This window comes from Peromyscus maniculatus, chromosome 15 (genome assembly GCF_049852395.1).
Source record: "Peromyscus maniculatus bairdii isolate BWxNUB_F1_BW_parent chromosome 15, HU_Pman_BW_mat_3.1, whole genome shotgun sequence".
Classification (NCBI taxonomy): Eukaryota; Metazoa; Chordata; class Mammalia; order Rodentia; family Cricetidae; genus Peromyscus; species Peromyscus maniculatus.
This window is the reverse complement of record NC_134866.1, coordinates 68,056,027-68,083,985: the sequence shown is the minus strand read 5'-3', so window position 1 is coordinate 68,083,985 and position 27,959 is coordinate 68,056,027. Positions and strand designations below refer to the sequence as shown.

At 39.2% G+C, this 27,959-nt stretch overlaps 1 long non-coding RNA gene across 2 annotated transcripts in view; it reads left to right on the top strand.

The window, feature by feature from the left end:
- The window catches only part of LOC143268772 (uncharacterized), a 76,680-nt gene that overhangs the window by 26,384 nt on the left and 22,337 nt on the right, over positions 1–27,959 (top strand). The gene's annotated exons all lie outside the window — the stretch shown is intronic.

Here is a 27,959-nt window from a genome sequence, read left to right as displayed (position 1 = left end):
ATACAATACTTAGTTACAAAGTGAGTTGTCTTCATGAATTCTATTCTCTGAACAATTGCGCGAGTTTGGTGTGCATGTATCTAAATATACACCCTTGATTTTGTGGATGTAAGAAGAACACAACTTGTGACTACTAGATGTTTGGGTGTCCCAGATATTTGACTTTCTTGTATTGTTTGAGCATGCCTTCCTTTCTTTTAATGAAAAGCAGAAAATAACATCTAGAACTGATCCCAAAAGGTAGGATTCAAGAGTGCAACATTTATTGAAACATTATTTTTAAGGTTACATATTTGTCATATTTTCAGTACTTTCTTAACGTCGGTCTTCTTTGTATTTTTCCCTTTGTATTTGTGATATTCATGGTTATGAACATATGGTTTATTCATAATTGTTATCATAAGAGCAATGCATGTTTTTAATTTATAAATCTTTAAAACTTTTTTGAAATTATAACTACATCATTTTCCCCTTTCCATTTCCTCCCTCTAAACTCCCACATACTCCTCATCTTGCTCATTCAAATTTATGGCCTCTTTTTCTTTAATAATTGTACATCTATCTGATCTATTTATCTTCTATCTATCTATCTATTTTGTGTCTATCAATAATCTGTCATATTTATTCCTAAATACATAAATATAACCTATACAGTCTATAAAATTTTACTTGTATGTACATATTTTTAGGGCTGACAAGTTCACCCAAGTTCCAGGCCAAAGGTTGAATTCAGTATCTTGTCAAAATTATTTTAAAGTACGCCTGTATTCCTTAATATCTAACTATATTTCCTTTTATTGATTAAAAATACTCCATCTTTTGGGGCTTTTGGGGGGAGGAAATTTAGTGCTTTGAAATTGCAATTAAGTAGGCAAATACAACAATCTCTTTAATTTTAAGTTTTAAAAACAACAGTATAGGGGTTGGGGATTTAGCTCAGTGGTAGAGCGTTTGCCTAGCAAGTGCAAGGCTCTGGGTTTGGTCCTCAGCTCTGAAAAAAATAAAGAAATGAAAAAACAAAACAAAACAAAAAAACCACAATAGTATATTGTATAGTGAGATTTGGTGCATAATAGTCGTGTATTCATCGGATGATTGTAACAAAATGACAGTTAAGATATTTGGGTTTATAAATACAGGCACAAAGAGACTGAATGGGAAGACTTTATTGGTGAAATGAGAAAAAGTTACAAGCCAAAGTACAGATAGAAGAACGGTAATTTAGCCATCATGGTGGTGCATGCCTTAAATCCTATGCAGCACTCAGGAGGCAGAGGCAGACTGATCTACATAGTGAGTTCCAGAAGAAGAGTGGGAAGTGTCTTATCAAATCCCAGAAAGTCAATCCACTCAAGACAATCAATTAAATAAGGAAACAAAGTGTTTTTCACCCAGAGACCTCTACTGGATAGGTACTGTATGGGACGGAAGGGAAGGTGCAAAGGAGAGCTGAACTGTGAGGAAGAGCTCTGATGGAGTGCTTAGGAGATTGCTGCGGCTCTCAGCCCCTGATGGCTTCCTCTCTCTGTAAACTAGAAGAAGGTAGTGTGTAAACAGGAAACCTCCTGCTGGGCTCCATATCCTCAAACAAAAGACCAAAGGGGTATTTTCTAGGGAAACTGATTAGTTCCCCCAGGAAGAGATTGAGTGTCCCTGGATGATTAAATAAGCAAACAAGGAAAAGCACACACACACACACACACCACCAACAACAACAACCTGCCTCCACTAGACTGGATTTTCTGATTGCTTAACACTCAGCCACAGATGTGAAGAATCAAGAATTACCAGGCATGTCAGAAAACCTCTAACAACAAAGATATAAACTCAAATCTACACTGACGGTAAACCTGGAGAAAGCAGAGGAGTTCATGGTTCACAAGGAGAACAAAACAGCTGAACGCTGGCTATTATCAAAACTTCAGAAATGAGAATGTACATTGTGACCATAAAAGAAAAAGAGAATGTAAACAAGATGTGGCAACTCATTATATAAATTATATAAAAATTATATGAGTCCTTGAAAACTCAAAATTGTGAAAAAATAGAAGCGGGGTGCTTAGGAGGAGGATTTGAAAGACTGAATGTTTCTTCCAGAAAACTCAGAAAAATGTTCCATTTTTAAGAACTAAATGGAAGGAAGAAAAATCATATTATACATACGATGTGCAGCTTCTGAGGAGTGTCAGAGGAACCAAGCAACACAATATGAGGGCCAGTTGTCATAGAAATAATGCACCGATATTCTTAGCACGGAGAACTGTGTTTCTACATTAAGAATGCCCACAATGTGACTGACAGAAAATAAGACAGCCTTTAGACCCAAGAACACTATTTTAAAATTTTAGAACATTAGGAGAAAAAAATATGATAAAAATTACTTTGAAAACTTTTCTGCAGAGAAAATGGCTTCTAATTTAGAAATTTATGTTCATCAAACTGTCACTCACACTTCAGAGTATATTGAGGACATCTTCTGAAATGTAGTCTCAAAATTGTAGCACCCTTGTTCTCTTTTTCAGGAAATAAACATTGAAATAGATCCAGGATCCAGGAAAGTAACCTGATGTAAGATAATACAAAGGGAAATATCAGGAAAATTCAAAGCAATACTCATTTTCTATTAAAGTACCTGAGCAGGCTCATCAAGAAACCACTTTTGAAAAATGTGTTGGAATGTCCATCATGTTGAATTAGTTTAGTAAGAATAATCAATTGTTGGGGAATGATTTGGTCATTAACAGGTTATTAGAAAAAAAACACAAAAATGAGATGACATTGTCAATGAGGAGAACCAAATGAGCAAAAGATGGAAGATATACAAATATAATAGACTAATGATGAAAAATGAAAATGAGTCAAGGGTAATTATGATATAATTTGGGAAAAGAGGTAGATGGGGGATAGACAATATAAATGAATATGAGTTGAGTTGGCTTCACAGTGTAAAATTATGTGTTTAAAAGTCCAAAGTCAAGAGAATAAACAGGATGAAATCAATAGACTTCAATAGTTCAATAGTATATATATGATTTGGAAATGTTGTTTCTAGAAATCTGGGAGAAGTGACACATTGCAAGCCAGAGGTGTGTTATTTTTTTTAAACTCATTGTTTATTCTAACCTAGGTGTATTCAACTTTTTGGTACACATCTGTTGTGGTACAACACAATGGAGCTACAAAAAGTATTTTCATAGAAGGCTATAATGTTTTAAGTTTATAACTTGGTGTTGGTGCGTTCATAATTATTCTCATTTGTAGCTTTCATAGCAGTAACACCATTAAAATTTAAAAAGTAATAAATGGTTAAATATTTTGGATATTTTATATCTTTTGGAATGCGATTTTCTGGATTCTATCACTATCCCATGCTTTAAGATGTAGTTGGTATGATCTGTGTAAGTATGTATATGTGTTTATACATATACACAGATATGTATCCTGTTTCTTTTATTAAAGTAATGCCTCAGTGAACAGCCTTCACTGAGTAACTTTACCAATAAATCTTTGTACATATGTACGCATACAATTACACAAGCACTTACTCTTATCTTTAGAAATTATGTTCTCCAGAAAGGGAAAGAACAAGCACATGGATAAGACAGGCATGTTTTGCCCTATCCACTGGTGATCACACAATGCACATGTCCCTTTCTCTAACAACCCTTCCAGACTATCTAGCAGATAGTCTACTGACTATCTACCAGAGCATGAAGTGGACTGCCTCATTATCTGCTCCCTAAGCTCTTCCCTAAACTTCTGGCATTTGTTAGAAGTGACTTTATGATTCTTGCCTTTCATTTATTTTCCTGTTGCCATAGATACCACACTAGTTCAGTATCTTGAAGACAAGCTGCTTTATTTAAAAAAAAAATATGACAAGTCCCCAACCATCTGTCATGTGACTTTTCCTAGGGAGATGTGAGCAACCATCTATTTCCCCAGCTAGGGCACTGGGAACAGACCAAAGAGATGATTACACCCAAATCGAGCTTTGTGAACCAATGAGTTCACTGAAATTGCTCACAGGAGCACCAGTGACTCAAAGGCAGGTGAATCCTGAGAAGCCCACCCCAGCAGGGGTTACCATTCCAAAAGGTGAGTCTCCGGAGCTCCTTGCAGGAACTGCAGACAATGTGGCTGATGGGCATGTCTTTTCTCCTCAAAAGTTCTTTACTGCTTTTATAATGACTGGGAGGTTCCCTTATTTTACAGGATTGTTTTGGCTATCCTAAGTTTTTTCCATATGAAGTTGAGTATTATTCTTTTGAGGTCTGTGAAGAACTTGATTAATTCTGGAGGCATCGCCATCCCTGACTTCAAGTGTTATTGTAGAGCTACAGCAATAAAAACAGCTTAGTATTGGCATAAAAACAGACACATGGTTCAATGGAACTGAATTAAAGACCCTGACATTAATCCACATACCTATGAACACCTGATTTTTGACAAAGAAGCCAAAATTGTACAATAGAAAAAAGAAAGCATCTTCAACAAATGGTGCTGGCATAACTGGATGTTGACATGTAGAAGGATGCAAATAGATCCATATCTATTGCCATGCACAAAACTCAAGTCCTAATGAATCAAAGACCTCAACATAAATCCAGTTGCACTGAACCTGATAGAAGAGAAATTGGGAAACAGCCTTGAATGCATTGTCATAGGAGAATTCTTCCTAAATATAACACCAGTAGCACAGACACTGAGAGCAGCAATTAATAAATGGGATCTCCTGAAACTGAGAAGCTTCTGTAAGGTGAAGGACATGGTAAATAAGACAAAACGACAGCCTACAGAATGAGAAAAGATCTTCACAAACCCCACATCTGACAGAGGGCTGATCTCCAAAATATATAAAGAACTCAAGAAACTAGCTAACAAAATAACAAACAATTCAATTAAAAAAATGGGGTACAGATCAAAACAGAGAATTCTCAATGGAAGAAGCTCCAATGCTCAAAAGACATAAATAAGGAATTGCTCAATATCCTTAGCCATCAGAAAAATGCAAATCAAAACAACACTGAGATACCATTTTACACCTGTCAGAATGGCTAAGATCAAAAACACTGAGGACAGCTTATGTTCGAGAAGATGTGGAGTAAGGAGAACACTCCTCCACTGCTTGTGGGAGTGCAAACTTGTACAGCCACTCTGGAAATCAGTATGGTAGTTTATCAAAAAATTGGTAATCAACCTACCTCAAGACCCAGCAATACCACTATTGGGCATATACCCAAAAGATGCTCAAACATACCACAAGGATACTTCCTCAACTATGCTCATAGCAGCATTATTTTTAATAGCCAGAATCTGGAAACAACCTAAATGACCCTCAACCAAAGAATGGATAAAGAAAATGTGGTACCTTTACACAATGGTGTGTTAGTCAGCTATAAAAAATGACATAATGAAATTTGTAGGTAAATTAATGGAACTAGAAAAAAATCAGCCTGAGTGAGGTAATGCAGACCCAGAAAGACAGACATGATATGTACTCACTCATAAGTGCATATTAGATGCAAAGCAAAGGATAACCAGGCTATAATCCACAACCCCAGAGAAGGTAGGTAAAAAGGAAGACCCTAAGAGGGACAGGCACAGAGGACCCCAGGAAAAGGAAATAGTTAAGATCTCCTGGGTAAACTGGGAGGGGGTCAATAGAAAGGAGGGGATGAAGGATGGGAACATGAGGGAATGGAATGGCTGAGTTGAGGGAGGGATGGAGAAGGAGAGCAATGAAAGAGATATTTTGATAGAGGGAGCCATTGTGGGGTTAGGGAGAAATCTGGTGCTAGGGAATTTCCCAGGATGAGAAGGGAAATTCCTAGCGATAGTAGAAAGGGTGCCTGAGCTGGCCTTCCCCTGTAATCAGATTAGTGACTATCCTAATTGTCATCATAGAACCTACCTCCAGTAACTGATGGAAACAGATAGAGTGATCCACAGCCAAGCTCCTGGAGTTCAGTTGAAGAGAGAGATGAAGGATCATATGAGCAAGGGGGGTCAAGAGCATGATGGGGAAAACCACAGAGACAGCTGACCCAAGCTTAGTGGGAGCTCATGGACTCTGGACTGATAGCTGGAGAACTTATATGGGACTGGACTAGGTCCTCTGAATGTGGGTGACAGTGGTGTGGCTTGATATGTGTGGGGCTCCTGGTAGTAGGACCGAGACTTATCCTAGGTGCATGAACTGGCTCTTTGGAGCCCATTCCTTATGGTAGGATACCTTGTTAAGTCTTGATGCAGCAGGAAGGGGTTTGGTCCTGCCTCAACTTGGTATGCCAGAATTTGTTGACTCCCCAAGGGAGGATTTATTGCCTCTGAGGGGTGGATTGGGGATGGGATGGGGGGACGTGAGGAGTGGGAGAAGGGGAGGGAGATGAAACTGGAGATGAAACTATGTCTAACAAAAGTAAATTTTTGGTAAAAAAAAAAAAAAAAAAACAAAACAAAAAAAAAAACTACTGGGAGGAGCCTTGTGCTTCTGATTTTATGAACTTCCTTTGAAAATTTCCTATACTTCCTGTTCCTTGTATGTTTCATTTGCCTCATGAATCTTATGGCCTTCTTTTTCTACTCCAGGAAAGGAAGTTTCAGTTTGGAGGAAATAGATCCCCAGCACAGTAGTTTTGTTGTTTCTGTGTGTTGTCCTAAGGTAACTATGCACAGGAAGACAGCTGTTTTCAAAGCAAGCTCTAAGGACCTAGCAACTTCACTCACAAGTGCTTTCAAACCAGTGTTTATTGTTACTGTTTTGGAATATAGGGTGAGTTATCTGTCAAATAATGATTGATAAAAATATTGGAGTAAAGGGAGTTAATTCTTTAAATTTGGTGAGGAAACTGCCTCCTTCCATCCATGAAAAACACAGCTCCATCCACATTTCAGTTCTTCCTAGATTTAAGAAATATTGCTTACCATTCAAAACCATTACTTGTCATTTTATAATATGCAAATATATTAGAGGGAATAACAGTTTAATGAATAATTACTCTAATTAATAAGAGAGATCTAAGCAGAGCACTCTGAGACAGACACTCTAAAAATGTTGAATTCTTAATTTCTGTAGAAGAGTTAAAAGTTAGGAAAGGTTATTTTGGAAAAGTTTGTTATAAGTAGGTTTTGTTCAATAAGGAGAGGAATATTACCAGGACTCAGGGAACAGAGGCAGTGGGAAATGCACTGCTTACCAGCTTAATGTAGCAATCACATTGTCCAGCACAAATCATCGATCCAGTTATTGACATCACATGTTCCGTAGCTCATAAATGAAGTGTGATCAGAGCTTTCAGAAAATCTACATGAGTTTAGATTATAAATAGAAATATTGACTCATAAATAACAGCTCGTTTGAGGAGAACTTGTCTCTCTATGAAGCGATTCATATGAATGACCATGTTTGTATTTGTTGACATTTTATGATTCAGAGTTAACAGAAAAATCCCGCCTTCCTTTATCTATCTAAACATGTGCCCATTTACTTATACTCAATCATGAGCAGAAAAATAATGTTGACTTCATGTCTTAAATATTGAAATTTTCCTCACTGTAAGTTTTGCTTTGGGAGACAGTTACACGTCTATATGTTTGATTCCTTAGCAATTAATGAATTAATATTTAGATCTTTTTATTTGTGTGTCTATGCATATCAGATTGTTAATGTATGTTAATGTATCAGAAAAGACATTTCTAATTTAAAACAGAACCTAACCATCCCATTTTTTGCCTTAGGAGCTGTGCTTTCTAAGCTTACCATTTAGCATTGGCCTTTGAATTGCTGGAAGCAAGCAAAAAGGAATTTCCTTCCTTACATTGCCTTGGTATAGTTTTTTGCAGAAAAGAAAATCAATAGATGAGCAAAAAAAAAATTCCTGAGAACATTTGTGGTCACATAAGTTAGAGATGCTACTTTCTGTAAACCCTGAAATAAAAGAAACAAGAATACCAATACACCCTCAGCTCTGACATTTAAAACATTTTATTATGAACAAGGAAAAGAAAACAAACCAACCCCCTAAGGCAGTGGTTCTCAACCATTCTAAATGCTGCAACCCTTTAAGACAGTTCCTCATTTTGTGGTGACCCCCGACCATAAAATTATTTCATTGCTACTACAACTGTATTTTTGCTACTGTTAGAAATTGTAATGTAAATATCTGATATGCAGATGGCCTTAGGCAATGTGAAAGGGTCATTCCCAAAGGAATCGTAACCCACAGGTTGGGAAATGCTGCCCTAAGTGTGGGAGCCCGTTTTCAGGTTCCTCGTGGCTTTACCCAGCAGGTCTGCATGGAGGATGATTAGGACCATGGGCCCGAGTGCAGGTGTCTGAAATGGTTTGCACTTGGCTGTGCTGGGGTAGGGGAGGAGGTCTTTTGCTCCACCCCTTGGCATCTCTATAAATACCCTGTGGCAGAGACAGTCAGGGCTGGTTGGAATAGGTTCCAGGCCCTCTCTAGGCTCTCCTTTATTTTCTATCTGTTTATCTCCACAATCTAAATCCTTCTATGTATTATTTCCTGCTGCTCACACTCAAGAAAACTCTGGGGAACTGTGGGGGTGGTGGGTAAACGCCCACACCTAAGTCACAGACTGTGAACCACAGAGCTTCAAATATGTATCTAAGGAAGGGTGACACAGTCACATGCAATTGTGAGGTGATTATGATCATTAAGTAAGCCTAAACATATTCTACAAGGAAAAGCAAAGTTAAGTTCAAATCTTAGAAAATCCTGAGTCCACTATCAGCTGAGAATAGAAAGATTTCTTAATACACTCAATATGGGAGTGAGGCAATTACAATTAGGTCCTGAAACAACACGATCAGGAAAGGAAGTTGATGGGACATCCAGTGAAGGAAATTTGCTGATATTTGCCAAAATTAAAAGTGTTCATTCTCTTGAATTAGGATTGTGTTTTTAAAAATATATGCATTAGAAAACAGGCCCAAACCAGGCAATCCCAGCACTCACAACGTGAAGGAGTTGAAGGTTTATCTTTAGCTATAGAATAATTTTGAGGACAGCTTGGACTATCTTGTCTCAAGAAACAAAAGAGTTTAAAAAAGAAAACTTACTCAGATATATCTAAATATGAAAGAATAGTGATAATTCCATTATTCTTTTTGCAAATAAAATCATATACTAGGGAATATCTTAAATACCATATCAATAGATGGCTAGCCTATTGTGTTGCTATAAAGTAAGTTATGGTAAATCTATGCTAGAGAAAAATTCACAGGTAAGTGACACATTCAACTTTTATCAGAGAAGCTGCTTGTAGTAAATGGTAATTAACACAAGGACCATAACTAGACAAGATACAGAAAGTGGGGGACTTTGGAGCACTCAGGCCTAAATGGGATGTCTTTGTTTAACACTTTTCCCTTAAGAGTCGGGGACCTATGCAGAAGAGGAGGCAAAAGATTGTAAGAGCCAGAGAATGACTCCAAGGAAACAGCATCTTCCAGACACAACAGGATGGGTACACATCTGGGCTCACAGAGACTATGACAACACACACAAGACCTTCACAGTTTCAAACAAGACAAAATCCCAAAGCTGAGAAGGGAAAGTGGACACAAAGCCCCACCCCTAACCAAGAAGCTTTTGCAATTGATTCCTGCTGGGAAAGGGGAACCAGTTTGCTCCAGTGGAGTCTCATGAGATTAATGAAGCAGACCCAATGTCTGGGAGGAGTTGGTTCACATAAAATAGCTAACACAAAACATTTTGTGGGCTGTTTGCTTCCTCTTTTTCTTCTCCTCTTTCCTCTTCCTCTCCTTCTTCCTCCTCCTCTTCCTCCTCCTCCTTCTATCTCATAAGCTCTTTGTTTTGGTTTATGGTTTTTTTGTCTTTGTTTTTGTTTTGAGAGGTGGGAGAGAACATGAAGGTGGGTAGGTAAGGAGATGGGAGGAGTCGTGGGAGAGGAAAATCATGATCTGCTGTGGAATAATCCTCTTGTACACTGTAAAGTTTTGTCACTTGAATTGGTTTAATAAAATGCTGATTGGCCAGTAGCCGGGCAGGAAGTATAGGTGGAGTGACCAAACTAAGAATTCTGGGAAGAGGAAGGGAGGAGTGTGGAGTCACTGGCAGAGAGGGGGAGAGCAAGATGAGCATGCCATACTGGCAAAAGGTACCAAGCCACACGGCAAAGTATAGATAAGAAATATGGGTTAAAATTAGTTCCAATGTGTGGCTGAAATTTCCACATAAAATCTGACAAAGCTCAAAAAAGGATTCTAGACACACAAGAATGTAGTCAAGTAGAGCTTCATGGTGGCTGCATTTTCTTCAGAGGCTTTGTTTGCTGGCAGTGAGCAAAGAGGCATGTCTCCTTTAAGAGATGGCTTCCTGACTCAGTGTTATTGGCAAAAATGGGTGGCTCTTTTAAAAAGCCCCACTACCAAGCACTTATATGGTGTTTTATGAGCACCCAGTGTTACGTTACTTAGTGGTAGCATGGATCTAGGAGTTGGGACAGCAAACATAGCTCTCAGAGCTGTTGGTAAATGTGCCTCTGCCACAAGACTAGCCTCTTAGGGAGCCAAGGGGGAGAAGCCAGAACCAGCACATCCTTATCTAAGTTACGCAGCAGGTTTTTTTGCTCATGCAGACAGAAAAAGTTTACAGATACACAGGAAAGACAGATTCAGGTGAAAAAACAAACAAACAAAAAGTCTAAATGGGTCACAGTGTATTTAAAAATATACCTAAGCTTGGGGGAGAAAGTAAAAAAAGGTATAAAAAGTCTTTAAAAAATGGAGTAATAAAAAAAATACAATAAGCCACATAAAGATGGAAAATACACAGAGAGTCTGGATATTGTGTTGTCTTTAAAGCAACCTATATATTTTTAAAATTTCCTGACTTCAAAATTTAAGTCAAAAGATAAGTTACTGGGGGAACGAGGTTCTGCTTTTATTTCCACTGGGAATGAGAGGCTCTGGATTCATCTGGGTTAAGAAAAATCAAGTTTGATCTAGGAAGACCCTCCTGAAAATTCTCCAATGGGAATGGATGGCCCACATGATCCAATATTTCAGAGCACCTCTGTTGTAGCTACCTCTGAGTTCTGCATCCAGAAATGTTTCAAGGCTGCTGGCTAAGATGATCTAGCCTCACAGAATTCTCCAGTCAGGCCTTGACCATAATCCTACATTTTCTCACCACCCTCTAAAAGATTACCAGTGTCCCAAATCAACAGGAAGTAGTTTAGAAAACTATGCTCACATTTGTGGTGGTATTGTGTTCCCCCAAATATTGTGTACCCTAATAAACTTATCTGGGGTCAGAGAATAGAAGAGCCACTAGATACTTAGGATAGGCAGTGGTAGCACACACCTTTAATCCTAGCATTCTGGAGGCAGAAATCCATGTGATCAAGGATACAGCCAAGCATGGTGACTCACGCCTTTAATCCCAGAAAGCAAGCCTTTAATCCCAGGGAGCAGTGGTAGAAAGCAGAAAGGTATATAAGGTGTGATGACCAGAAACTAGAAGCATTTGTCTGGTTAAGCATTCAGGCTTCTAGCAGCAGTTCAGTTGAGATTCATTCAGATGAGGACACAGAAGCTTCCAGTCTGAGGAAATAGGACCAGCTGAGGAACTGGCAAGGTGAGATAGCTGTGGCTTGTTCTGTTTCTCTGATCACCCAGCATTCACCCCAATAAATGGCCTCAGGCTTGATTTTATTAGTAAGACTCTTTAAGAGTCATGCCACACACATTCCAAAAAGATAGATTATGAATGTTTGTCTTTGTTTAAGGGGTTGGTTATAAATTATTATTGGTCATAGTTAATCTCTTTCTAAAAAAGGAAGGGGGATAAAATATAAAAATGATAAGATAAAAGGGTAGATAATTGAATCTATTTAATTAAAAAAACTATTAATCTTACATATTTTACATTGGTATAGATTTTGGTTTAGTGATACAAATTTAAAGCTAATTTTGTATATATACTGTTTATATATTTTTACTCTTGTTTAGGGTATTATGTTTATGCGACTCATTTAAAAATGTAATACATAATTAAGAAATACAGATTAATAGTCATCTATAATAGCAAACTTACAGTCATGTTAGGTATGTTTTCAAAATCAGACAGAAATATATTTCAGATAGAGAGGCAATCATTCAAATACCTACAGAAAATGGCATTTAAAATGTTTCAAGAACTTAGACTTTTCTCAACAATGAGATATGTCTGCTCCTGGCAGCATTAATTACTTCAGAGAGGGTGATGGGCATCAAAGAAACTCAATATGGAGTTTACTTTCTTTGTGGCAATAGTTAGTTACTGGGCAAAAGACTACCCTTGCTTTGACTGCTGACAGGGTGCTGTCTAAATTGGACAAGCAGGACAGAAAAGAAAGTGACTGTTGAACTTTTCTAAGACAAGGCAGGACACTCCTTCAAATAATCCTGCTTCACAGGAAAGTCTGAGTCTGTCAGACATGCTAGGCCTGTAGGTCAGATTTGGATGCCCCAACATTGCAGAGGAACTTTGGGTGACTGTCCAGGCAGCTTGAGGTCCCTGTCATTAGGTAACATTTCATATTTCTGGGGTTTTGATGATGTTGAAGACTAAATAGTTATAATTGTAGTTTTCCTTAGTTATAATAGAAAGTAATTAGATACAAAACTTTAAACTCACCAAGATAAGATAGATAATTAAATATTTTCTCTAATTTTGCCAAATGCAAATGGATTAGATAGTGTTACTATAATTCTTACTTAGTAACTGTTTTTGTTGTATATAATCTTACTATGTTAATTAAATCTTACTATGTTAATTAAACAGAAAGGGTAAAATGCTGTGGAATAATCCTCTTGTACATTGTAAAGATTTGTCATTCGAATTGATTTAATAAAACTCTGATTGGCCAGTAGCTAGGCAGAAAGTATAGGCAGGGTAATTAAACTAAGAATGCTGATAAGAGGAAGGGCAGAGTAAGGAGTCACCGAAAGACACCGGGAGAGCAAGATGGGCACACCACACTGAGAATAGGTACCAAGCCACATGGAAAAGTACAGATAAGAAACATTGGTTAATTTAAATGTATGAATTAGCTAGTAACAAGCCTGAGCAATTGGCTGAACATTTATGATTAATATAAGCCTTTGTGTGGTAATTTGGGAAGGGACTGCTGGGTATAATTGGGTGGATGGGAGAGAAAGCTCCACCTCTGATTGCAGTGATCAAATTAAATTGTATGGAAAAATGGAAAAGAAAAACTTATTATTGCTGTTGCTATTGCTCTTTGATAGATAAAATAATAATCTAGGAAATAGTTTAAATACAATATCAGTAGATAATAGTTTAATATATTTCTATAAAATAAAATATAATAAATACATTGTAGGGAAAAACCTATGCTATATGCAAACAACATTATCAAATAGGAAGAGTAGATAAAAGTGCAACTGTATCTTTTGTGTGCTTTTTTGCTTCATTTTTTTCTCCTATTATTTTTAAGGGTTTATATGATATTTTGGAAAGACTGAATTATAAAGAAGTTTACAGAATTAGTCTTGGGAAGGGAGGCTTGAGTTGGATATAATAATATAGCAATAATTTGTTGTTATTATTTACCATGTAAATAATTATTATTATATTTTTGCAAACATATTGTTATACTCTGCCAGGTGAAGACTAAAAAGAATAAATGACAAGCACAGTTCTGTGATCTCATGTTGCTACTGACAACGGAATTCCAACCTGCTGCAGATCACCTTAAATATTCAATGGCAGCATTTGGAGATGAATGAGAGCGGTGAAAGAGTAGGCATGTGGAACAAATCGTAGGACATGAATACCCTCGGGAAAGTCCTGTTCTTCATGCTGTGAGCCCTAATCATGAGCAGGAGTTGTTCTTAGCAGTCTATGCTCATGAACCTATTGATCTTCATGCCTGTCCTGGACCTCATGTGTTGTAGAGAAGGTAGACCTGAGAGACAGAGAGACACACAACAACTTGTCTATGACCAAAGAGTTATTAAATGACTGCCCACAATCAATTCCAACAGCCACAAGCACTGCCCTCAATGAAGCCCAGGGATTCTAGAGAAGCCTTGCCTTTTCAATCCAATGCATCCAAAAAAAAAAAAAAAAAGCATTTCTCTCTGCCAAACTCAGAAAGGAGGCCTATTTTGGCTCACTGTTCAAATCTACAAATCTGTTCAAAGACTGTGTGGAATTATTAGAGCTATTTGCTGCCTAATGATATTGGAATGCTAGGAAAACAAAGGCATGAATGGGAGAATTGCCAGACAATTTCAAGCGTAGGACAGTGGCTTGTCAATTATGGTATCAGCAATACAATGCCAAAATACTAATATATTGAAGATTTTTTTTAAAAGTTGACAATATTGACTTTCCACAGCAAACATATCCCTTCCATCAATGGCAGGTCATCAAATAAAACACAGCAAGCACATTTAACCAAAGATATTAGAAATTCAGGAAGGAGTGGATAGAGAACAGGTGGACCGTAGGACTTTAACACACATTCATTCAGTGTGCATGGCTTTATAAACTGGGGCAAGAGGGTCACATGGAAGAACCATTTAAAGCACTGAAGAGCTACCCACCTCTCAAAGAAACGCTGAGAGAGAGCCCTGTTTCTTCTGGATGCTTTCTCACTTCCGGATGTGACATCATCATACTTCCCACAGGTACACTTGAGAATAAGTGACCAAGGAAAACTACCTTTGTCCAATGCCACCCAGGGAGGTACGCTACAACATCTCCATCTACCTCCTCAAATGGATCGGAGATAATAATGACATTAACGCTAATAAAATAATGAAGAAAATGAATCAAGACAAAATAAAAATTTGCCATAGTTAGATTTAAAAATCTGTGTCTCACAAAATTAAAATGAAAATCTATACAATGTTTGGTGATCTTGGGAGCTTGATGCTGAATAAGGTGGATAGTGATGGAGTGAGTTAGTTGGTAACATTAAAAAAGCTGTATAATCCTGGCCCTACCACGGCCAGGGTCTGTGTTGTTGTCTGTGGATCCTGATACCACCGAAGGCCATGCCAATGCCAGGGGTCTGGACCACCACCTGGTGCCATTGTTGGTGTCTGGGGACCATGCTGCCACTGGGGCCATCCCGATCTGAATGGCCTGTGCTGCTACCTAGGGCCATGGTTACATCTGAGCCTGAGCTGCTGATAAGGACCATGTCTGGGTCTGTGATCTTACCACAGTCAGAGTCTATGTTGATGTCTGTGGCCCATGTTGCCACCAAAGGACACAAGGATGCCCAAGATCTAGTTTGCGACCTGTGGCCATGCTGATCTGAGTGGCCTGCGCCGCTACATGGGGTTGTCTAGGATGCTGCTGAGGGCCATCTCTCTGTCCTTTGTTCCATTACAGCTGGGGTCTGTGTTGATGTCCGTGGCTCTTGTTACCACGGGGGGGGGGGGGGGGGGTCATAGGAACAATGTGTGTTGAAACCTGAGGGCTGTGCTGAGCTGCCCCACCTTTCACTGGCCCTGGGATATCTCTCCCTGCCCCTTGCTGGATACTGTATCAGAAGAGCTGGTCTCACCCCTCTTAGGAGAGCTGGCCCCAGTGGCATGAGCCTAGGAGAGCTGGCTCCCTCCCTCGCCTGAGAGGGAGCAGTCTCAGTGGCTGGTACTGACCAGCTCAGCTACCACCCAGAGCCATATCCTGTGCCCAGGGTTGCCGCCCCACCCCACCCCCGCTAACATCTACCCCATCTATAATCTGCTGGGGTGCATGAAGGGACTGGTCCATTGGAATGATAGCTACAGGATCCCCATGACTTAGGGCAGGTAGGGCAGGATATCAGAGAGCAGTTTTGGTGAGGGTCCAATGATGATGGTGTGCCAGAGGCCAGAGGCCTTGAAACAGACCAGTGATTCATTGCAATGGACATTTGTGGGTCGAGGGTTGGACAAAAGGGTACACTGTGTGACACACTTTATCTCCCAATGCCATGAATGAAGAAGTGTTGGAAAAGTAGGAAAGATGGAGGAATGTGGTGGTTTTTTTTTTTAAATTAATTTGGGGGGTTCTTTTGGGGGAATGTTGCAGGAGTGAGGAGCAGATATGGAGGGACTGGGGGTTGAGTGGAATTGGAGTGCATGATGTGAAATTTCCAAAGAATCAATAAAGAATTATGTTATGAAAAAGCTATATCATATCATATCCTACAATTGTGCTGAAATGTAAACAATGTTAACATTCTTTACAAAGGTGAGAAAATTGTCTCTGCTATATGACAATATGCTGGAAATCTCAGAGACATGTCCCTGTAGCTTTGTTTGATATCACTCATCTGGATGCTAGGCCAGGGGGTTTATCATCCCCCTACAAGCAGGGCTTGGTAAAACCATTAGGAGAATATTTGTAGAATGTGCCCAAGCCTGTCCTAAAGCATAAGTAACATACTGAGAGTCGAGCAAGCAACAGGAAACTGTGGAGGAATAGGTTGCCTGCCACATTTCCTGACACTGACTCTAGATTTTCCTTAGCAAATTAATTAATTGTATCCTCCCATCTCTTTTAAAATCCAGTTACTTTATATTTTTATTATTTGTTTGTAGAAGCCCTTTATATATTTAATATTAATTCTTTCCTTTTACACATTCAAATCCTGTCTATGGTTTCTGCATCATCATTTCTGAAATGTGAACCTAATTAGTCTTATTAATAAAAAACCAGCAGTCAAATATCGGCGTAATCACCTGAAAGACCAGAGAAGCAGAGGAGCAGCCACTAGTGACTTCTTACCTCTCCTGATTAGATGCTCAGACTGAAAAGGCTCAGATCCTGTCTCTGCCCTGCCTTATCACCACTGCCCGGCCTCTGTGGTTAACTAGTGGCTAGCTCCTCCCTCTAATCTCCAGGCAAGCTTTGTCAGAACACAAGCAAAAAAATCACATAACACATTTCATTATGCAAAACACATTTCATACTTTCTTAATATAATATTTCCCTCCTAAATTAGGTATTTCACACTGTTCCGTCAGGGCAGCATTTCTGTGCATATCACCACTTCTAATACATGATGCTCCAAATTTGACACTGTCTGGCAGAGGGGTGATGGATTCTGTCTTCTTCTTCTTCTTCTTCTTCTTCTTCTTCTTCTTCTTCTTCTTCTTCTTCTTCTTCTTCTTCTTCTTCTTCTTCTTCTTCTTCTTCTTCCTCTTCTTCTTCTTCTTCTTCTTCTTCTTCTTCTTCTTCTTCTTCTTCTCCTCCTCCTCCTCCTCCTCCTCCTCCTCCTCCTCCTCCTCCTCCTCCTCCTCCTTCTTCATAACAACCTCTGTTAGTAGAGTGGAAAGCTGAGCTACTTGGACCTGGTGAGGAACCAGGTTCAGCGAGTTTCTTAGTTTGGTTCCTTGAAAGCTCAGCTCTGGAGCAAATGTTGAGAACAGATGGGTTGAAAGTATTTCTAAGAAGTTCCAATGAAGGATTGGGAAGAATAAGAGGGTGAGGAAGCGTGGTGGTGGGGAATTGTGGGGAGAGGAAGGGAGGGAGGGAAAGGGACACAGAGATAGAGTGACAGACAGAGAGACAGAGACAGACAGACAAAGACAGAGACAGAGAGACAGAGACTGATACAGAGACAACAAACTTAAACAGGATATAATAAGATTCTGGGTATATTTAAGAACAGGAGATTCTTGATATGTTTAATAGAAAACTTAGAAATCAACCAGGTCCAAAGCCTCTAGGGAGCTTAGGAGTCGTATATCTGTGTGAGGACTTCCATCCCTCATTTTTATGGAGTTTCTCTGGGAATACGAAATATCAACCACTTCTGCTGTACTCTCTTTCAGTAAGTACAGTCCTACAACTCTAAAGCTCCAAAACTGCTCACGTGGCCTGGGTCTCTGAGCTAGTCTGTTCACATGGATGGGGAACGTCCGTGCAGCTCCCGCTTTGGAAACGTATTTGCTCTTATCACATCCCCACCTCTCTCTGTTCTCCAGCACACACCCATCTTCCTTTCAATCTTCCAAGCATACCTGTCTGTGCTGAACCCCAGAGATGAATACAGGCTGCGTTATTTCCCTGGAGCCTCATTAAGCTTCCATGCAAATCGGTTTCTCACCATGGCCTCCTATTTGCATTCGCACCACTGACTGGAACTACATTCAAACTGAGAATGACAGTGTACAGTCAAAATGGAATTTTATCATTTGTGTCTTTCTCTTTCATGACCTCTGCCAACTGTTATTTGACTCATTCAATATGAGGAGCGAGATTTACTTACGAATGTTTTTTCCCCAGATTTCCTTAGCTACCCTTAGCAACTGGCTTCCTCAAACTTACTTAGTCTTAAGTACAGTCTTAAAGTGACAGCATTCCTTAAATACCAAGGCAATTAATAGCCCCTCTTGCGAATAGATTAACAAATAATTATTTTCTTTTTGTCTTTGTCATCCACATTCTCCTCCAATTATTTACTGACAATGATTTTGGAAGGAGTACTTAAAAGGACTTAGGCTTTGGGCCAAGTGACATTCTGTCACAACCATTCAAGGACAGAAGAGAAAGGCTGGTAGTAGGTGACTATTGAAATGCTCACTCTTTCACTGAATTATTTTAAAGCTTGAGGCAAACAGGCTGTTTTTTCCATGTCACATTTCCTTCAGTTTTAGCATAGAAGTACTAGGTGGTAAATGACTCTAGGGAGGTCGATCCAGAGGGGCAGATGAGCTGCTCTTGGCAGAATAGGAGGAGATGCTTGACAAAGGGGCAATGTTGGCAGACTTGTCAGAAACTGACAGTATATGAAATCAATGCATGGAGGGAGTGTTCCCAGTTCGATACATATAACAGGTGCCATGAGGTGTGAGCACTTGCGCTTGGGTAGTATGGATCCTCATTCTGGTGTCTCTGCAATGCCTTCTGACTTGTGTCTGTCTAGAGCACAGGTTCTCAAGCTGAGGGCCATAACCCTTCTAGGGTTTCAAATAACCCTTTCATCTCACATCAGACATTCGGCATATCAGATATTTACACTGAGATTCATAACTAGCAAAATTACAGTTATGAAGGAGCAGTGAAAATAGCTTTATGGTTGGCGACCACCGCAACATGAAGAACTTCAGTGAAGAATCACAGCGCTAGGAAGGTTGAGAACCACTGATCGGTGGGATGAAGTTTAGTATTTTATTTGCAGTACACTTAACAAATTACAAGTGTGGACTGTACAACACAACTTCTACAACTCCATAATCCATAATTGTCTTTGTATTTGGAGACAGAATAAAATTATGGAGAATTCCACAATTTTTCTTCTTCCATACTTATACGACTGAGGAAAGATTAGGCTTTCAATTTCCAACTCTTTTCTCTCCAGCTTAAATCCTTGTATCTTTGGTTTGGTATCCCTGCTCTTATTAGATATACGCTTGTGGCTACATATACTCTCTTGCTTCAAGTCCATTTTTCCCTCACAGGACATGTGTTACACTTAGGATTAGCTTCGACTAGTGAAACGATGTACGGTGCTGGTTTGGTCGGCGGAAGAGTCTTGAGCCATGGTTACCAGAGTTAGAACGGGCTTTATTAGACAGAAGAGGGGTAGGACAGGAGAAGTCAGGTCTGGAGAGAGGAGACAGAAAGAGAGTCACAGAGAGAGGCGCAGAGAATGAGAGAGAGAGAGAGAGAGAGAGAGAGAGAGAGAGAGAGAGAGAGGGAGGGAGGGAGAGAAGGAGAGAGAGAGCATAGCACCACCTTATAAAGGCCAGGTCACATCTGCGCACACATAGGCCCACACGCAGAGATCATGCGGTCATGTCCGTACAACAACATGACCGCAGGGTCACTAGGCAGAGTCATCTAAGTGTCCCGCCGGGCATGCATGACCATGGGACATGGTTGGAATTCCTATCAATTAGTGTTTTAAAAATGTTTCTATTTTACAATTTTTTCACATAAACTATATTTTGGTCATATTCATTCCTCTTTCTTGACTCCTCCCAGACTCTCCCTCCTTCCCTCTCTCCCTTCTTCATTCCTTCCCTTCCTCCCCCCCTCCCTCTCAATAATGGGATTATATTACTAGCAATCAAAGGAGTCTGCTTAATGATCAAAGGAATTTATTTGAGGGTTAACTCACAAGACAGAATAAAGGAATTTGTTGCAGGATCCTGGAAGGGTAAGGCACGGTCCAACGCTGTTCTCTGGGCAAGCTCTGCCCTGGTCTGTCCCAGCATCCAAAACCAGGAGATAGCAAAGAGAGAGCTAAGTGCATCCCAGGTCTTAAGGGTCAACCAGCAGCCATGCCCCAGGGGCATGTACCTCAAGGTCATACATAGGCAGGTGTAACAGTTACCTGCTACCTCACTAGGGGCTTTAGGGCATGGCTCAAACAGCTAACCACTACATGCTTCCTTCCCTCCCTTCCCAATTTCATTTTCTTTGTCTCTCAAAACACCATAAGGTAAACATAAAGGTCAAAATAAAAAACAGACAAATGCCAATTAAGGCAAAAAACACCGAAACTAAATGCACGCGCGCGCACACACACACACACACACACACACACACACACATACACATACACACACATAGGTACATATACCCCTCCATAAACACTCTTGGGCATGGAGCTTGCTTTGAGGTATGATTGATACACTAGTGACATTCCATAGGAGACAACTGATTTTTTTCCCCTCTCCCAGCAAGTGTCAATTGTAAACAGGCTTCTTGGGTAGGAGTGAGATTTGTGTCCACTTCCCCTTCTCAGTGCTGGGATTTTATTGATTTGAACCTGTCTTGTGCATAATATGATAGACTTCGTGAGTTCACGTGTGTATCAACCCTTCTGTGTCTGGAAGACATGGCTTCTTTGGTGGCATCTACCATCTCTAGCTCTTACAAACTTTCTGCCTTCCCTTTCACATAGATCCCTGAGCCTTGAAGAAAAGAGTTTGATAAAGACATCTCATTTAGGGATGGCTACTCCAAAGTCTCTTACTCTCTGCTCACTATCCAATTGTAGCTATCTGTATTAATTCCTATATATTGCAAAAAGAAGCTTTGCTGATGAGGTTAAATGAGACACTGATCTGTGGGTAGCAATTTATGGGTAGCAATACATCATTAGGAGTCATTTAGTTGCTATGATAATTTAGTACAATATTAGTAGCAGATTCTCCCCGGCCCCAACCCAGGTCTATGACCTATCTAATCTCAGGTTCTTGGCCACTTTATCTGTGTCAGATATGGGTTCCATCTCATGGAGTAGGCCTTAAATCCAGTCAAAAGGTGGATGATTATTTCCATAACATTTCTGTTAATATTGTTATGTCTTACAGGTAGGTCACTGTTACCAGTCTTTGGTTTTGTAGATGAGTGATATTGATGATTGCTTTTCTCCCTTAGTAGCGTGTGGTGTACCTTCCAGCACCATGAATGCTAATCAATAAAGGAAAAACTTCTAGTTGGGCAACAGCTCAATTTCTGCATGTTCAATAACATTAGTAAGAGGCATCATCAGCAATAAGGCCTTAACATCAAATTGTGGAGTCAGCCATGATAGTCTTAAAACCCCCAAATTTAGGAAAGGAACAGTGTGGTAGAGTGTAAAAAGTCTTGATTTGATTACAAGCATTGTGAATGTTGGTTCTACCATTTAGTTATGTGAACTACAAGGTACCAAAAACTCTTTTAAGCCTCAATTTCCAGTAGCTGTATACATTCACCTGCACTTCCATTAAGGGAAAAATGTGTCCTTTCCCAGGCTGGTGTGGCTCTTGGTGTTTCTCACTGTCTCCCTCTCACTGTATCCCTCCCACAATTTGCCATGAAATTTACTGGTTAGCCAGTGTAATGATGGTTAGAAGCTTTTATTTTTTTTTTTTTTGGTTTTTCGAGACAGGGTTTCTCTGCGTAGCTTTGCGCCTTTCCTGGAGCTCACTTGGTAGCCCAGGCTGGCCTCGAACTCACGGAGATCCGCCTGGCTCTGCCTCCCGAGTGCTGGGATTAAAGGCGTGCGCCACCACCGCCCGGCAAGGTTGATTTTTTTTTTTTTTTTTTTTTTTTTTTTTTTTGGAGCTGAGGATCGAACCCAGGGCCTGGCGCTTGCTAGGCAAGAGCTCTACCACTGAGCTAAATCCCCAACCTGGTTAGAAGCTTTTAGAATTCATAGTATTGTTATAATATTAGACTTACTTATTTCTCTAGATGTATGCCCCCAAAAAGGGGCATTCCATTTTCTCTGGGAAGACAGGAGGTAGTAAATTCAGAGACAGTTGATTCAAATTGTGGACTTTTAAGATAAACAAGAAATAAGTGTTTATTGCTATAAACCTTTAAGACCACAAGACACTTTAGAATAAAGTGATTCTCATGTTTTCAAACTATATAACAAAAATACTATCCAAGTTTCCAAGATAATATGAAGAGGGAGTGAAGCCACATACATGAAGCTCCATAATGTGGCATGGAGCCCTGGGCTTGGAGAGGATGGGAGTAACATGGTCTAAGGGAGAGTTTAAAAGAGCAGTTTCTGTTATCCCTGTCTCACTGCTTTGGCCTATGTGTTAGGATCCTGCTCTCACTCTTCAGGGTCTGGCATCTTATGTCATCAGGGGACGGGGGTGGGGGAGGGGTGGGGGTGGGGAGGGATGACTAAGCACCTGCCACACCTGTCATGTGGTCATGCAATCCCTGCCTTAAAAAGCCAGATGCAGACCCCCATCACTGTCTCTGTGTTCTCTTTCCTCTGCTTCCTCTCTCTGTCCCGGCTCTGCGCCCACCCCCAGGCCTGGCTCTCTCTCTCCCCCCTTTCCCTCCAATAAAGCTCTAAAAACTAACATTGGGCTCTGCTGTGGCCTGTGACTTTTCCTCCGACCAACCAGCGCCATTCATCCTTTCACTATGGATAAAGGGAGGTATTCTTCCTTCCCTTTGAGAAGAGTGACAACCTATAATTCAAGAGGTGGTTCAAACTTTCCCTCTCCTCTAAGACTCCCCCGTAGCCTCTGTCTCCCTTTAAAATCATTTGCTGCCGTGCAGCCGTAATAATGCTGTGTCACATGTTTACATGATGACTTTCCCATTAATCTCCGCAAGCTGCTAGAGTCTAAACTGACTTTCATATCCAAGCATCCAAAAAGCAATGAAATACATAGTGCAGTGCATCCTTATTGGGCAAACAATTTTAATTTATTCCAACCACCATATCAAAATTGAATATGATTCTTTTATTTTTGTGCTGTGTCAGAGAGACCTAGGAATACACATCAAAGTTATGATGTTTAGAAATAAATGGAGTAGATCCCTAATTCAGGAAATGGGCCTTTCAAATCTTTGCTGTGCTCAGTATTGATCACGAGCTGTGGAAGCAGAATGCTATACTTTCGGTCAGTATACCATTTTCTTTTGTGTTTCTTTTAGTCAACTTTAACATTTCTCAGTGTACTTTGCAAACAATGGCTGCATTGTATATTGTGTAATTTAATATGTGTGTGTGTGTGTGTGTGTGTGTGTGTGTGTGTGTGTGTGTGTGTGTTGTGTAGCTTAAGATAAAGTTAGCAACTTCATTCAGGTTAAGTAGATATGCAATAAACTACACCTATTTAAAAGAAATAATTTGAGAAGTTTTCTATGTTTGGGACTGAGCAGCTCCTAAACAATGAAGACAGTGACTGTGTCCATCACACCTGGGAACTGTCCTGAGTCTCTTGGCCCGGCTCCTCACTGGTTCCTTCTCTCCCCCATTCTGACTCAAGCACAGATCTGCCTTCCGCACTACAAATAGGTCTGCAGATTTTGGAGTTTGGTATGAATGGAGTCACGCTGTGTGTGCCTTTTGTTTTGCTCTTTCACTCAGCACTGTTATTTTGAGACGAACAGTTGGGTTATTCCCAGTTGTAAGTGATTCTGAATATAGCTTCTTTGAACATTTATGTACATGCCTGTGTGTGGACATATGTTTTTACTTAACATGGGTAAATATCTAAGACTTTCTATGAAACTGTGAAACTGTTTTCTAAAATGGTCCACCATGACACATTTTCAGCATTGTGGGCACAGGATAGTGGTTTTGTATCCTTGCCAACACTTAATTATAGCCATTCTATTAGGTGGATCGTATTAGGCTTTTGCTTGGCTTGATTTTTTTGCAAATATAATTTAGAATAGTATATTTTATTTTGCATATATTTTTTTCAGTGCTTGGGCTCAGACCTGGTGCCTCACATACACTATGCAAGCCAACCAATGAGCAATATTCCCAGCTTTTTCTTAGGTTTTTACTTACTCTCTATTTATTTCTTTCCTTATTAGGTCTGAATCATTGAAGACATGTCTTCATGTCTTCATTTCTTTGTTTTTATCCAACTGTTTGTTTTATTTACATAGCCCTTTGCAGATTTTTATACACTTCTAGTGTGTTTTTTATATAAAAAGATATACTCTGAACTATTATTTTTCAGCCCATGGATTGTGTTTATAGTTTTTTAACAATATCATCTAGAGAGAAGTTCTGAATCATGCTAAAGCCTACTTCATTAATGTTTTAATAGAATAACATTTATTGTCCAAGAAATTATTGTCTAAATCATGATTGAGTAAATCATTTTTCTATATATTCCAAAAGTCTTGTTGTTTTAGGTGTTGTATTTTAATTTTCACCATAGTACAGATTAAGGGTCCACATTCATATTTTTAAACAGGGATGTTTAATTGCTCCAGCCAATATTTCTTGAAACCACTATTCCTTCTCCATTCTTTGTAATTGTTGAATTGTTGGAAACCAGTTGCCGGTACTTAGAAGAGCTTATTTCCATTCTGTCTTTTCTGACAGGAAGAGAAGGACATGATTGTCTGATAGCTTAGGCCTAGAGTTTTCGTTGGGTGATGGACTTATTTTGGATGGTTTATTTTTTTCCTTGCATTTCTCTAGTTAGTTTATGTTCCTTTAAAAAATGTTAATTGATCTCAAGTTAACAAGTGAGTTCACACAAATCACCTTGCTGTTCTTTTGCCAGAATCTGTTGTGATGTTACCTCTCTAGGATCTGATGTTGCTAATTTTTTCCTGTAATTTTTCTCATCTGTGTGCCTAAGGGTTAGTCAATCTTTGATGCTTTCAGAGAATCACCGTTGGTGTTTCTTTTTAAAAGAAAGGAGGATTTATTTTGACTCCCAGTTTGAGGGGACATCACGAAAGTGAGGGGGGCTGTAGTTGTGGCTTTGTAAGTTGCGGGCACCTGGTCACGCTTTGTCATAGTTGAGATGCACAGAGCAATGGGTGCTCCTCTCATGGACTTTTGTTTTCTCTTTTTAAATCTTTTATTTACTTCTTCCCACTAGATCTCTATTCTTGTCTTTCTTCTGGTTATTTGGGTGCAATGATGAAATTGTCAGTCTTCAATCCAGTATGTTTTTCTTATAGTTCTATTGAGTTATTGGTACATCTTCCAAGAGTATATTAGAGTATATTTTTATGTGTGGGGTGCAGATCTAACAATCATTTTATTACCCTTGAAGGACAGCACCAACACTTAAGTTAGACTCGATTGATTGGTTCTTCCCCTCTGAATTTTTTTAGGCCTCTGAGTGCCGATGAATTTTGGCAGAATGGCTGAAATTGTAAGTTCATGTTATCAGTTATGCTCCATTCATGCTTATAAACATATTCATCTTTGGACAGATATTTTTAGTTCCTGCTTAAGATTTCCTAGGTAGAACAAAGTCTGTGTTTAATTTAGATATAATTATTTCTCAGTACCGAGTGAAAACCTTCCTGAGTGTTCAACTTCCTTCTTGCCAATTATGTGAGGCTGTGGTCTGGCTGGAGGGACAGGTACTATTTATCTCCTATCTTGCAGAAACTTCAGAAAGTATCCTATTTCTCTTGATCTAGGGAAGTTTTCTTACATATAGGCACTGATCTGAATCCCACTGGAAATTCACTTTCTGTGATTGCCCCCCCCCCAACAACACACCTTCTCAGTACGGCTTTGCTCCATGTAATGCCCTGTCCTGAGAACTATACTTTTTTGGTGTTATGGCCTCTCATATCCATCTCTCCATGGATTCTTCTTTCCATAGCCTGTCTGGAAATTCACCAGAGTGAACAAAGTGAAGATCACTTCATGCACTTCTCACATTCAGAGACCACAACTTCTTAATTTTATGTCCAGAGCCCTAAAATCAATGTCCAATGCTCTAAAGTCAAAATACTTCGACATACGTGGACATTACTTCAGGCAGGAACTTGAGTCAGGTCTGGGTTACTACATATTGGCTAGAAGCAGAAGCCTCAAAAATTATCTTTGAAATTATGATTTTTATACTTTATTAAAATAAGTAAAAAAAAGTTCATTGTTTTGAACAAGATTATGCTGGCAGTAAATAAAGTTTTATTAGCAATAGCTATGTCTAGAATTCAGAACCCTGTCTTCATTATATCTAGAAATCTCCAACAAACCTCCTTCAAGTTTGTATTAGGCAGAAGTGTTTTTGAGAACATATGTTCAACTATACAATTTCTGATACCTAGTAAACTAATATTAAGTAATGTATACACATGCTGATAAAATGCATACTTACTTTTATTTTTATTGTTATTTTTATTAAGAGATTTTTCTCTTCATTTTACATATCAACCACAGATTCCTCCATCCTCCCTTCTCCCACCCCCCAGCCTTCCCACCCAACCCACCCCCCATTCCCACATCCTCCAAGGCAAGGTCTCCCATTTGCATACTTACTGTTATTATATTATAATTTTAGTATTATCTAGTGTGTATTGAAGTTAACAGATTGAATTTTACAGAGTTTTTCCAACACCATTTACACAACGTTGTCAGCTGTCAGCTGTCAGCTGTATGTTTATTTTGTATCAAAGTGCTTCCTAGAAGGTAAAACCTGGTATCTATATACACACTTTTTATGCAGAGATAATGCTTAAATTAACACATAGAGACATTTAATTTCACTTATGTATCTTAACATTATAAGAAATTGCATCTGGCAGTTTTTCTGTGGAAAACATTATTACAGATTATATTTTTCTAAAAGTTGACATCTTATTTTGACCCATTCCTGGCACATATATATTAATTTTTTTTCTCAGAGAAACACTGAGCACTGAATAAAATGTATCACTGCAGAATTTCTATGTTTACATGTATACACATTATAAGGCAAGTGATATATGTTTATTTATATATATATTAAAATCTTTAGTGAATGAATAAAAGAATGATTGATTACTTGCAAGCTTCTATAAGCCCGCTACCACACATTTTATTATTTCATTCATAAACTTACAACATTTCATTTCTACAAAACATATAAAGTTGAGCAAATTACAGTTCTGTATTCATAGATTTGACTGTGTGGTGTGTGTTTCCATCAGTAAATGCACCAGATAGTAAAAAGAGATATATGTAGAATTGATACCATAAGAGAGTATAAAGAAAATTCTACAGTGCGTGCCCTTAAAAAAATCAGGCAATTGATTTATCCATTGAGAAGACAGACTAGATTTTGAGATGGATTCAGAAATATTAATAATGTTTTGGTAGACAGAAATATGCAGCAAGTAAAGCCCAAGCAGGAGAAAAAAAATGTTTGAAAATAGACTGCTTGGGTAACCAGACGGTTCTAGTTGCCTGGTGCTTGTGAATAACAGATGATGTCGGTGATAAACCGGAGCTGCTTGAGAAACAGAGCGAGAGGAACATGTTAGCAGCCTGGAAACAAGCACGCTGAGATTGTTGATAAGGTCTTTAGATAATAATAACCCAGCTTTGGAGACGTATGCATCAAGAACTGGCAGCTACAAGTAGCAAAAAAGTGGGCAATGTCGGAGGCTGCATAGCCAAGTTGAGGTTTGAGTAAAATAATCGTGGGTATCGACAGCATAGGTACAAATTGTAGCGTATGCTGGAGACGGTTTAGAGGGGGAAATTGGAATGATGCTTGGTTAAACATA